Source organism: Phascolarctos cinereus, unplaced genomic scaffold (genome assembly GCF_003287225.1).
Source record: "Phascolarctos cinereus isolate Bilbo 61053 unplaced genomic scaffold, phaCin_HiC Scaffold_4;HRSCAF=312, whole genome shotgun sequence".
Lineage (NCBI taxonomy): Eukaryota > Metazoa > Chordata > Mammalia > Diprotodontia > Phascolarctidae > Phascolarctos > Phascolarctos cinereus.
In genome coordinates this window covers 700,816,245-700,829,892 of record NW_027555847.1, presented here as the reverse complement: position 1 = coordinate 700,829,892, position 13,648 = coordinate 700,816,245, and positions in this window count along the sequence as shown.

The window sequence follows — 13,648 nt, the reverse complement described above, 5'->3', positions numbered from 1 at the left end:
GCTTTATACCCCTCCTCTTTCCAGACCAAGGTGGTATAGGAGTGATTATGCCCCCAAAGTTTGGGGAGGGTTAATGTTAGTTCTTGCTATACCTTTAAAGTAGATATTCTTTTGTAAAAACTGGGTGGTACAGTGGATAGAGTGCCTGGCTTGGAGTCAGGAAGACTCATCTTCAAGATTTCAAATCTTTTCTCAGACACTTGCTAGGTGTGTGACCCTGGACAAGTTACTTAACCTTGTTTGCCTCAGTTTCCTCATCTGTCAAGTAAGCTGGAGAAAAAAATGGCAAACCACTCCAGTGTCTTTGACAAGAAAACCCAAAATAGGGTCATAAAGAGTCAGACATGACTGAAATCACTGAACCATAATAGATAGATTAGATAGATAGATAGATAGATAGATAGATAGATAGATAGATAGATAGATAGACAGATAGATAAGCAAGCAGTAAAGTGGAACTGGAGTGAGAACACAATTGGTAGGGATCTAGCCAGTGGCAGAAAAGAAAGACACCATCCCCCCAATCTCCTCAGGATACTGAAGAATACTAGGTGCAATATAATACATCTGGCCCTTAGGGAATAAGATCAGAGCAAATGCATGTTACACTAGAGTAATCGACATGCACAGCAGTAGTGAGACCAAGAATTTGCCGATCTGTTTTCACCAAGGTCACCAGCATTAGACCCTGGCTCTTTCCATGTTCCCATTAGAGAAGATGGTTGGATTCTACATTGCTATGATGATGATAATGATTATAGCTGATGACTAGACTTAGATACAAAAGCCCTGGGTTCAAATCCTACCTCTACCACTTACCAGCTATGTGACCTTGGTCATTATGAACCTCACTTTCCTCATTTGTAAAATGAAGGGATTGGGTGATGAAACACACTACCTATCTCCTAAAAGAGAGACAACAGACTCAGGGTACAGATTGAGACATATTTATGGAGACATATTATTTTTCAATGTGGTAGAGCAGGTGGGAGGGAAATAAAATAGATTTTTGCTAAATGCAAAAAAAAAATTAAATAAAGGGGTTAGAGGAGATGGTCTCTGAGATCCCTCTTATCTCCAAATCTGTGACACTGTAAGTCCATTCACTTCCCTAGGCCTAAGTTTCCTCAACTGTAAAATGAGAAAGTTGAACTAAATGACCTCTAAGGTGTCTTCCAACTATAAATTTATGACCCTATAATATTTACATGGTACTTTAGGTTTCCAAAAATGTTTTACATAAATTATCTCATTTGTTTCTCATAGAAATACTGCAAAGTAGAGCTAAAGGTATTATCATATCCATTTTGCAGGTAGGGAAACAAACTCAGTGAGGTTGCATGCGAGTGGCAGAGATAAGATTTAAACCCCGGTAATAAATGCTTGTTTGAATTTAATTGCTGCAGAAGAAATGCTCCAAATCACTAATAATTGGGAAAATGTAAATTAAGGTTCAGTCTCTTACCCACCAGATTGACAAAGCTGACAAAAAAGGAAAATGACAGATGATGGTGGGACTATGGAAAAACAGGTACATTATTGCACATAGAGCTTTGTTCTATTTTTTTTCTTTGTTCTATTGTTCATAGAGCTTTGAACGGGAGAGCGATTTAGAACTGCACTGAAAAGGTACTAAACTGTGCATACCCTTTGATCCAGTAATGACACTACTAGGACTATACCTCAAAGAGATCAAAGAAAAATGACCCATATGTACAAATATATTTATGGTAGCTCTTTTCATAATAACAAGGAATTGTAAACTAAAGGGGTGCCCATCTGTTGGGAAATGGCTGAACACATTATAGTATACGAACATAATAGAATGCTATTTTGTCATAAGAAATGGTTAAAGGGATGGTCTTAGAGAAACCTGAGAAGACTTATATGAACTGATATAGAGGAAAGTGAGAAGAACCAGAAGAACAACTTGTATAATAACAACATTGTAAAAGTGAGAAAGAATTAAAAACTCTAATTAATGCAATGACCAACCATGCTTCCAGAAGACACATGATCAAGCATGCTTCCCACCTCCTGACAGAAGAAATAGACTCAAGCAGAATGACCATATGTTTGTTTGGTTTTTTATATGGCCAATGTTTATTTTGCTTGACAATGCATATTTATTATTAGGGTTTTTCCCCCGGGGGAGTGGGGTATCATTAGAAGAGGTGGAGGAAAAAGGAAAATAAATGCCTGTTAATTGAAAAAAAATTCAAAGAAAGAAAGGGAGAAAGAGAGAGAGAAAAAGAAAGAAGGAAGGAAGAAAGGGAGGGAGGGAGGGAGGAAAGAAGGAAGGAAGGAAAGAAGGAAGGAAGGAAGGAAGGAAGGAAGGAAGGAAGGAAGGAAGGAAGGAAGGAAGGAAGGAAGGAAGGGAAGGAGGGAGGGAGGTAAGAAGGAAGGAAAGAAGAGAAGAAGTGAGGGAGGGAGGGAAAATGGTTCCCACCTTCAAGAATCTCACATTATGAATTTTCTAAAGTATCAAAGTAAGAATCACTTATTCATTTAGTCATTCATTCATTCATCAAATATTTATTATTAAGGACCTCCTTTGTACAGAGTAGTCTCCTGAGTGCTAGAGGAGATGTCAAGTTTTTAAAAGGCTATGGTTTTGCCTTTATGCTTAGTCTTATCCCACTGCTCACTTTCCCTTTCTTGTCTTCAGTCAGATTCTACACCCTTCCTAAGTGTCAAACTGCCCCTTAATCTGACACCACAAGATGTATTTGGAACCACTGTCTGACTTCTTCACTGGGCAGCCTAATGAAGGCTGGAATCTGTCAAAAATGACAGAATTAACATTTGACCATTGAACTATGGAGAAAGGACTGAGGAAAGATGTCCTTCCCTGTACAAGGTTTTGAAGGGCATTTCATTAAAATGTGCCAGCCCCAATTTTTCTAAGTCTCTTCAAGTTGAATATACCATGTAGAAAGGGTATTTATCAAGGCACAAAAGTTTGAAAAGTTTTTCCCCAGGAGACTCACGATGGAAAATCCTATCCACATCCAGAGAAAGAACTATGGAGTCTGAATGCATATGGAAGCATACTATTTGCTCTCCTTCTCTTGTGTTGTTTTGTTTTGTTTCTTCTTTCTCGTGGTTCCTCCCATTAGTTCTAATTCTTCTTTACATCACGACTAATAGGAAAATATGCTTAATATGAATGTATAATTAGAGCTATATCAGATTGCATGACATCTTGGAGAGGGGGGAGGAGAAAGAGGGGGAGAAAATTTAAAACTCAAAACCATATGGAAGTGAATATTGAAAACTAAAAATAAATTAACTGATTGTTTAAAAAAAAAAAGACAAACAGGTATCCAGCTAGCTTTTTCCTCTATATAAAATCCAGAAAACAGTGGAAAAGAATACAGCCCTAAGTCAGGGATATGCTGGTAAATGTCTATCAATCAGCTCTCCAAAGGGAAAAAAATGTACGCAGGAAACACTTTTAAATTTAATTTCCATTTTTAACATTTTCTTCATCACTTTCTTAAGTCTAGACAATCAACGAAAGTCAAGCTCTGATTTGTAGCATTTTCCATGTTTGAGGTAGAAATGCTCACAGTGAAAATTTAACAATTGATTCTCTAAGCCATTTGAGCTGGCTCTAGCACACTCCTGCCTAATACCCCCTGTACAACTCTCTTGGAATGGGCTGGAATGGAAGTCAAATGAGACCTGGGTTCAAATCCCGCCTCTAGCACTTATTATTAGTGTGACTATAGGCAAATCACTTTTGTTCTCCATATCTTGGTTTCCTCATCTGCAAAGTAGTGGTGGTGATAGTAGTAGTAGTATAGTAGTAGTATTCATAGTCATAGTAGAGGTAGTAGTAGTAGTAGTAGTAGTAGTAGTAGTAGTAGTAGTAGTAGTAGTAGTAGCGGTAGTGATGGTGATGGTGGTGGTGGTGGTGGTACCTACCTCACATGGTTATTATGAGACTCAAGCAATCTACTACATGTGTAAGGGGCTTGTCCTGGGCATGCTTAAATCACCTAACATGGAGGCACCTCACATCCTGTGTTTGCCTACCCTATGGCTGGCAATAGCCTCCTTTGATTGGCTTCATCTTTGAAAAACTGCCAGACTGGGATAGTCCCTCTCTTTCCTATCTGTTCTTTCCTGCTGTGTCCACAAGATAAAGTTCACAGGTCATCCACATCACAGGTGCCTTTTCCCCTCAGGGTGGGGATAACTTTCTTCCCCCCCCACCCCTTTACCCAGGCTGCAAGATATGCGCTTACAGGGATTTGTTTCTGTTTTGTTTGTCCTTCGTACCAGACTGGAAGTTCAAGCCACGATGACCTTGGAGCCGGGAATATACAGGATGGTACAACCAGCCAGCCCAGCATGGAAGCCTGGAGAAGCCTGGGTGTCTGAAATTAGGGCCCAAGGGGGTCTTTGGGCTTGGAACTTGGGATTGCGTGCTTCATAGGACTGAGCTAAGATCTGAACCAAATCGATCCCCTGCCCAGAGATTGAGGTGGTGGCAAGGGGAGGGGAGAGGAGATTAAGTCTAATGTGTTAGGGAGTAAGTTTACACATTTGTGATTATGCATTCTAAAGTAAATATTCCTTTGTAGAAGCTAATCTGACTATTAGTGGGTAAATGGAACTGGGGTGCAGGGAACCCACCCCTAAACTTGAGAAAACATCAGCAGAACCTAGAGGCAATGACAGACAGCCTAAACACCCTCAGATCCCAATCCCCCTGAAGGGGCCCAAAAACCCTAGGGGGGGCAGCTGGGTGGCACAGTGGATAGAGCACCGGCCCTGAAGTCAGGAGGACCTGAGTTCAAATCCAGCCTCAGACCAAACACTTGACATTTCCTAGCTGTGTGACCCTGGGCAAGTCACTTAACCCCCATTGCCTAAAAGCAAAAGAACAAACAAACAAACAAAAACCCTAGGGGAAGGGTGAAAGGTAACACCCTTGGCATTTCCGCAATAGAGGCCAGGGGGTCAGTGTTACATATGTAATGTGCTTTGCAAACCTTCCAGCACTATCAAAATGTCCATTTTTCTGTCAAATGGACCTGTGGTCTAAGGAGCTTCCAGCGACCAGACTTCCTTCACCAATGCAGGTCCATATCTTCTGTGTAACTCAGTCTTAAAGTGTCAGCCAGAGGCACTGAGAGATTAAGTGACTTGCCCAGGGTAACACAGCCAGGATGGGTCAATGGCAGGACTTGAACCCACATCTTCTCCATTCTAAGGCCAGCCCTCTATCCACTATGCTATGGCTGTTCCTCTATTATTATTGCTATTGTTACAATTAATCATAATAAATGTTAATTTCACTGTCTTCACTAAATCGTTTAATAGGAGTTGAATAAACATTTATTAAGTACCTAGTAGGTGTTAGGCACTGTGCTAAGTGCTGGGTATACAAAGAAAGGCAAAAGACAGCCCATGCACTCAAGGTAATGTTGTAAAAGACATAATAATAATAACCAGGATTTATGTGGCACTTAAATGTTTGCAAAGCCCTTCATATGCTACTTTATTTGATCCTTACAACAAACTTGTAAGGTAGGCACTATTATTATCCTCATTTCACAGAAGAGAAAACTGAGACTGAAAACTGGGCAGCTAGGTGGTGCCACAGTGCACAGAGTGCCGGGCCTGGAGTCAGGAAGACTTCTCCCCAAGTTCAAGTCTGGCCTTAGACCCTTACTAGCTGTGTGACCCTGGGCAAGTCACCACCCTGTTTTCCTCATCTATCAAAGGAGCTGGAGAAGGAAATGGCAGACCACTCCAGTACCTTTGCCAAGAAAATCCCAAATGGGATCACAAAGAGTCAGACACAACTGAAATGGTTCAACAACAAAGTGACTTTCCCAGGGTCACCCACCAATAAGTGTCTGAGGCAGGGTTTGAACTCGTCTTCCTGCTTCCAAATCCAGCACTCTATCCACTGGGCCCTCTCATTGCCTATAAGCATCGAGGATGAAAAACTAGTCCGGCCACATAGCTACATCGAGAAAAGCAAACAGAAGACAGCTGAATGCTTCATCAGTACCCTCAAGATACTCATATTATTAATAATAGTAATATTAATAGTAGTAATTATTATTAATAGTAGTAGTAGTAGTAGTAGTAGTAGTAGTAGTAGTAATCGTCACAGTACAGTAAGGTATTGTACTTTAAGATTGGAAAAGCACTTTACAGGCATTACCCCATTTAAGCCTCAGGACAAACTTGTGCAGTAAATACAAATACTATTCCCCCCGTTTTATGGATGAGTAAACTGAAAGGTTAACTGATTTGCCCAGGACCACACAGTTAGTCGGGATTCCAATGGAGGGCCTCCTGATTCCAAACCCAACAGGCTCTCCACCTCCTTTGCCACAGCTGAGGGAAAATCTTTAGCGCCTTGAGTAGCTTCTCAATGGAAAATCCCCGGAAAGACACAGATGAGAGTCGTCCAAGATGGGAAGGTGTGGCCAGGTTTTTTCTGCACCAATGGATGGAGTAACCCTCCCAAAATGATGAAATCATCAACCCTTCAAATACCAAAGGCCATCAGAGGAGACTATTTTTAAACTACCCTTAAAAAAAAGAGGAAAAACACCACACACAATGCCCCTTTGTCCCACTGTTCTGCTGTGTTGTTGACACTTAAGACAGAGGATGTAAGTGCCAATTTAGTCTCAATCTACTCTTTTGCAATTGGGTGGCACAGTGGATGGAGCATTGGACCTGGAATAAGAAAGACCTGAGTTCAAACTTGGCTTCAAGACACTTACTAGCTGTGTGACCCATGGAGTCACTTAACCTCTGTTTGCCTCAGTTTCCTCAACTGTAAAATGGAGATAATAATAGCACCTACTTCCCAGGGTCATTGCAAGACTCAAACGAGATATTTCTAAAGCACTTAGCACAATGCCTAACACATACAAGGTGCTTAATAAATGATTGTTTCTTCCTCTCTTTCTTCTCCTTTCTCTTCTCTTTCCTTTCTGTTCTTTTCCCCCTTTCCTTTCCTTTTTTCTTTTGCTTTCCTTTTTCTCTTTCCTTTCCTTTCTTTTCCTTTCCTTTCCTTTTCTCTTTCCTTTCATTTCCTTCCTTTGCTGTTTGTTGATGGATACCGACAATGATTTGGCCATTGCTATGGCTACTTCAAATAATAATCTCTTTAGGCAGAATGTATTTCAGTGGTGAAAACGCTTGATTTAGAATTGGGTTAGCTTCTCTACTTTCTACTTGTGTGACCTTGGGCAAATCACTCACTTCTCTGGGCCTCAGTCGCTTCATCTGTCAAATGAAGGAATTGTACTAAACTACCCCTAAGGTCCCTTCCAGCTCCAGAGCTGTGACCCTATAATGCTGTAACTAAAATAACTCCTAAGGTCCTGTCTCGCTTTAAGCTGATGATGCTGAGGTTTCAATATGTTATATCCAACATTGACTGGTCACATTCTCAATTCAATAAAAGATGCTGTTTCAAATCACCTGCAACTTATTACAGAATGAATTGTTTTGCCACCCTCATCCTAGTTGTCATGTATATGCTGGGTACCATAAAATAGTGGAACGTACTTATTACCATAATGGAAAAATACCTGTTTCCTACAAGGAATTTCATGCTTCCTTGCTCTTAGAAGTTGCTTTCAAATTCTTTCCCATCATTCACTATAACCAATGTGTCAGTTGTAGGGTAAACAGGCAAGATGGGGGGGAGGGGAACATTGCCATGGTAACAAAGGATTTCAGTGATTGGTATCCATGGTGATTGTTGCTAAATTCTGAGAGATTTTAAATGCTTTATTTAAAATACATAACACTGTGCAGCTGCCTGGGTTGTCATGAGGAGGAAAAGATGGATGGGCACAGTTGGTCCTTTAAGGAAGAAGACTAAGACTACTCAGTCAAGGACAATCACACACTCTGTGTGATCCCTTAACATAGGGAGGAGATCTCTCTCTCTCTCTCTCTCTCTCTCTCTCTCTCTCTCTCTCTCTCTCTCTCTCTCTCTCTCTCTCTCTCTCTCTCTCTCTCTCTTTCTCTCTCTCTCGCTTTCTTGCTTTCTCTCTCTCTCTTTCTCTCTCCCCAGTTGCTCAGGGACCCAGGATGCTCAGTCAGCAACTAATGGCCCCACAACTGCTTCTGAACAAGAAAAGAAGGGGGAGGACCCAGTGTTCTGGGTCCAAGATGGTGAGGCTCTGAAGGAGCTTCAGATTGGTGTTGGGAACAGCAAAGCACAGTGTGCAGACACTAACAAGTATTCCTGAATAACGAAAGCTAAAAATCATAGAATGGCAGAACTGGGGGTCGGGGGTGGCAACTTTAGAAAAGAGAGTGGCACATTTGGGAAGGACCTTAGAACAAAAATGTCCAAGCTGGGAGGGACTTTGGAATCGAGAATATTACAGGTGGGAGGAGCCCTTAGAACATGGAATGTCAAATCTGGGATGAGTCTTCAAACAGAGAATGTCAAAGCTGGGAGGAAACTTAAAACAGAGAATGTTAGAACTAAAAGGACTTTAGAGGCCATCTTATCTGATCCCTTCATTTTACAAAGAAAGAAATTGATGCCCAGAGAATCAATCACTAAACATTTATCAGGCGTCTACTATGTGCCAGGCAGAGAAGGGAATGTACTTGCCCAAGGTCACACAGAACGCCAATGGCAAAGCTGGGATCCACTCCAGCCAGTCGACTTTCCCCCATGCCACACCATATGGGCGTTCTGGCTCACTTAGTCCGGGTCGAATCCTTATTTTGCATGCATGCATGCTCCATGACCTGAAGGTACCACTTCAATATTTTGAAGGCGACTTTCTCCTGAAACTGCCTTATTGAGAAGGTTAATAACATTCCCATAATTCATTCATTCCCTGACAATAAGGGCTAACTTTATATGACATTAAAGTTTGCAAAGCATTTGATATATATTATTTCATTTGATTCACCCAGTTACCCTATAAGGTAGGTGCTATTATTGACCCCATTTAGCAAATAAGGAAACTGAGGTTCAAAGAGGTTAGAAGACTTGCCCAGGGTCTCTGAGCTAGTAAGTAGCACACTTGACAGAAACCTAGATCTTACTGCAATGCTCTTTCCACAATACATATCTTACTGACTCTCCAGCCAGCCAGCCTCTCTCCCCACCACTACCTAAGTAAACCCTCTCAATTCTATGTCAAGATACTATATTATCATTTCCTTGAGGGTAGATACTGTATCATAATTTATCTCCATATCTCCCTCAGCTGCAAGCACAAAGCACTGTATTTAGAAGGCATTTACTAAATATTAGTTGAATGAACAAATTCAAATTCAATAAACATGAAGCATCTACATATACCTATATGCAAAACTCGGTGCTAATCATTTGGGTTACAAAGATGACTGTTATATGACCACTGCCTCTGATGAGGGGATATGATGTGTATCCATATTAGGATGATACAGGGTCAAAGGTGATAGGTCAAAAGAGAGCTCCAGGGGCAGCTAAGTGGTGTAGTGGATATAAGTCTGGCCTTGGAGTCAGGAGGACATGAGTTCAAATCTGACCTCAGACATTTGACACTTACTAGCTATGTGACCCTGGGCAAGTCATTTAACCCTGATTGCCTCACCAAAAAAAAACAAAAAAAAATTGAAAATTTGGGACAGCTAGGTGGGGCAGTAGATAGAGCTCCAGCCTTGCAGTCAGGAGAACCTGAATTCAAATCCAGCCTCAGACACTTGACACTTACTAGCTGTGTGACTTTGGGCAAGTCACTTAACCCCAGTTGCCCAGCAAAAACAAAAAAAGAGAGAGAGAGAGCTCCAGAAAAGTTCCCTGGTTCAGGGCAGGCACTGTGTCACTTTGGGTATTGGGGTCCCCAGCACCTACACCAGTGACTAGCACATAGTAGTCCTTAACAAACACTACCTGATGGACTGACTGAGAGGACAAGAATAAGGAGATCATTTTCATCTGGGGCTGAGAGTATGGTGGAATGATTGATGGGGAAAGGGACATTTGAGTTGGGTCTTGAAGGAAGAGAGGGGCCTGAATGGATAGAGATGGGGAGGTAAGGCTGGGAGTCTATCCTAACTCTCAGAGGCAACATGAGCACAGGGCATGAGAGACAGGAGCAAAGGTGGAGAAGAGTCCAGTTCTTGGGGTTATAAAGGAAAGGGATAGATACAGAACTTGTGGTTTTATTAGTATAAGAAATTCCTGGGGGGCAGCTAGGTGGTACAGTGGATAGAGCACTGGTCCTGGATCCAGGAGGACCGAAGTTCAAATCCAGCCTCAGACACATGACACTTATTAGCTGTGTGACCCTGGGCAAGTCACTTAACCCCCTTGCCTAGCAAAAAAAAAAAAAAGAAATTCCTGGATGAAGACATTTCCTCTACCAATGCAAGCGGATGCCTTCCCTACAATTTTTAGGCTTAGAGAGCTGCCTAGAAAATGGAGAAGTTATCAGCCAGTCACTAAACATTTATTAAGCACCTATTATGTGCTAAGCACTGTGACAGTGCTAGAGGTACAAGAAAAAAGTAAAAGATATTCTCTGCTCTCAGGGATCTTGCAGTAGAATGAAGGAAACAACATACAGATAGTTACGGACAAACAAGTTATAGACTGGATAAATTGGAGACGTTCAGCAGAAGGGAGGCATTGGAAGTCAGAGGGATCAGGAAAGATTTCCTGTAGAAGGTAAGATTTGAGCTGGGACTTGAAAGAAGAGAGGAGTCAGAAATGAGGAGAGAGAGCATTCCAAGCATGAAGGACAGCCAGTGAAAATGCCTGCTAAAGTTGGGAGATGGACTGCCTTCTAAGAGAAACAGCATCAAGGCCAGTGTCTCTGGATCACAGAGTTCAGTGACCTGTCCAAGGTCACCCAGCCAGTATGTGTCTGGGACAGGATTTGAACTCAGGTCTTCCTGGCTCCAAGGCCATGTTGCCTCAAAACATGAAAGAGCAGCACGGTAGTGTGGTAGATAGAAGGGCAGCTCCAGAGTTAGGTAGATCTGCATTCAAGTACCATCTCTCATACGTATTGGTAGAGTGATCTTAGATTAGGCTAGGCATATCTCTAAGACTAAGTTGCAGAGAAGGTGCTGACCTGCACTGGGAGAGGAAGGTTCTTCATCTGGCAGTTCCCCATGCCAATGAAGTCACAGGAATAGTCCTTATCCATTTCCTATCCCAGGGCACATTGGAGGGCTGTGTTCAGTTCTGGCACATATGAACTGTAGGGTCAATGTAAGTCAAGAGCATGATATGGAAAACCAAAAAAAAAAAAAACCTAAATTGACCTTAGACTTCATGAAAAGAGACATATTATACGGAAGTAGGGGGGTGATGGTCCCACTCTATTCTGCCCTGGTCAGACTTCGTTGGGTGTATTGTGTTGAGTCCCATAATTTAGGAAAAACATTGGCCAACTGGAAAGTATCCAAGAGGAAGATACCAAGATGGTGGAGCATCTCAAGTTCATACCATACGAGAATCAGCTGTAGGAATTGGGGATATTGAATGTGGGAAAGAAAAGACAAGACAGATTTCTTCAAGTGTTTTGGGGTTTTTTGGAGGGGTTTTTTTGGGGTTTTTTAGGCAATTGGGGTTAAGTGACTTGCCCAGAGTTACACAGCTAGTAAGTGTCAAGTGTTTGGTCTGAGGCCAGATTTGAACTCAGGTCCTCCTGACTTCAGGGTCGGTGCTTTATCCACAGTACCACCTACCTACCCCAGATCTCTTCAAGTGTTGAAGGATTATCATATGACAGAGGGATGAGACTTGTTCTGTTTGGTCCCTAGAAGACAAAACAAGGATCTATGGTGGGGGAGGGAGTAAGGGGGCAAGGTGAAGAGCTACAGAAAGTCAAAGAAGGAGACGCTGCCTAACAATTGGAGAAGGCCCACAGTGGAATGGGCTACCTTGGGAGGTGATGGCTTCTAACCTGGGGTCCATAGACCCAAAGGTGTTGATGGATAAGTTTCAGGGGATCTGTGAACTTGGATGGAGGAAAACTACATCTTTATTTTCACCAATCTCTAGTTGAAAGTTAGCATTTTCTTCAATTACGAAGGCAGACAATAAATTATTATTCTGAGGAGTCCATAGGTTTCACCAGACTACCAAAGGACCATGACCCCCAAAAAGGTAAAGACCCTTTGATTTTGAAGTTTTCAAATAGAGGCTAGATTGTGTGAGTGTGTGTGTGTGTGTGTGTGTGTAAAATCTAACCTTCATTTGAAAACTTCAAAATATATATGTATAGACAGAGACAGGGAGAGACAGGGAGAAAGACAAAAAGGGAAAGAAAAATAGAGAGACAGAGAGATGGACATTTCAAGAATAACCAAGGACTGTAGTCCCATGTGTTTAACAATTTTTATTTTTTATTTGCATTTTTAGTTCAAAAAGACAAATGTCCCTGGACCTCTAACCCAGGATCATTTCATCCTCCTTAATCCTATACTTCCTCTTGAAGATTATTTAAAACAGCAGACATTCAGTGAAAGAGATTACTCTGTATTCACAGCATTACAAAAAATAAAGATTTTAAGCCAGTGGAGACCCATATACCAAATGTACAAAATTAGACTCAATTATTTTTAAAACAATGCCTCCCTTAATTTGCAAATGAGCTGAATGGAATGCTAAATAGGGGCTTATTTTGGAAGCCATCAACAGTAGCTTTTTCAATTGAAGAGTTCCAAAGTCTCTCTTCCCACTTTATTGCAAACTGTTTATTAATAACTCAGTGTTTTCCTTGGTTGAAATTATCTCTAAATATCAAAACTAGTCTGCAGGGTGGATTACAGAATCCTAAAATTCTTAATTTGATGAAACAAATATTTATTAAGTAGCTGAGGGCACATGGACAAAATGAAAGACAGTCCTTGCCCTCAAAGAGCTTACATTCTACTAGGGGAGTACAATATACAGGCAACTAAGTAATACAATGCAGAGACAACCAGTTTGTACAGTGGATAGTGTTGGACCTAGAGTCAGGATAAACCAGAGTTCAAATCCAGCCTTAGAAGCTGTGTGACCCTGGAGAAGTCACTTAACCACCATCTGCCTCAGTTTCCCCACCTGTAATGGGGAGTAGTGATAGCACCTACCTCCCAGGATTGTTAAGCATATAAAAATGAGATATTTATTAAGTGTTTTGCAAACCTTAAAGCGCAAAGTAAATGCTTTTTCTTGTTGTTGTTCAGCTGTGTCCAACTCTTATGACCCCATTTGGGGTTTTCTTGGCAACAATACCATTGCCTTCTCCAGCTCAGGCAAACTAAGGCAAACAGGGTTAAGTGACTTACCCAGGGTCACACTGCTAGTAAGTGTCTGAGGCCAGATTTGAACTCAGAAAGATGAGTCTTTCTGATTCCAAGTCCAGAGCTCTATGCACTGTGGTGCCACCTGGCTGCCATGTAAATATTAGCTATTATCTTTAACTTTAAGAGAGAGAAACTGTTCATAATTGGATGGATCAAGAACAGTCAGCCTCACATTGGAGATGGCACCTGAGCTAAAGATGGTGGTGTGGAGCAAGGGTACCCCAGGCATAGAAGGCAGCTTGGATAAGACATGGAGATGAGAAATGGAACAGCTACATGATCAGTTTAACTGTTCTAGAGAGTTTGTGAGGGGGAGTAATGTGAAAGAAGACTAGAAAAGTAGGCG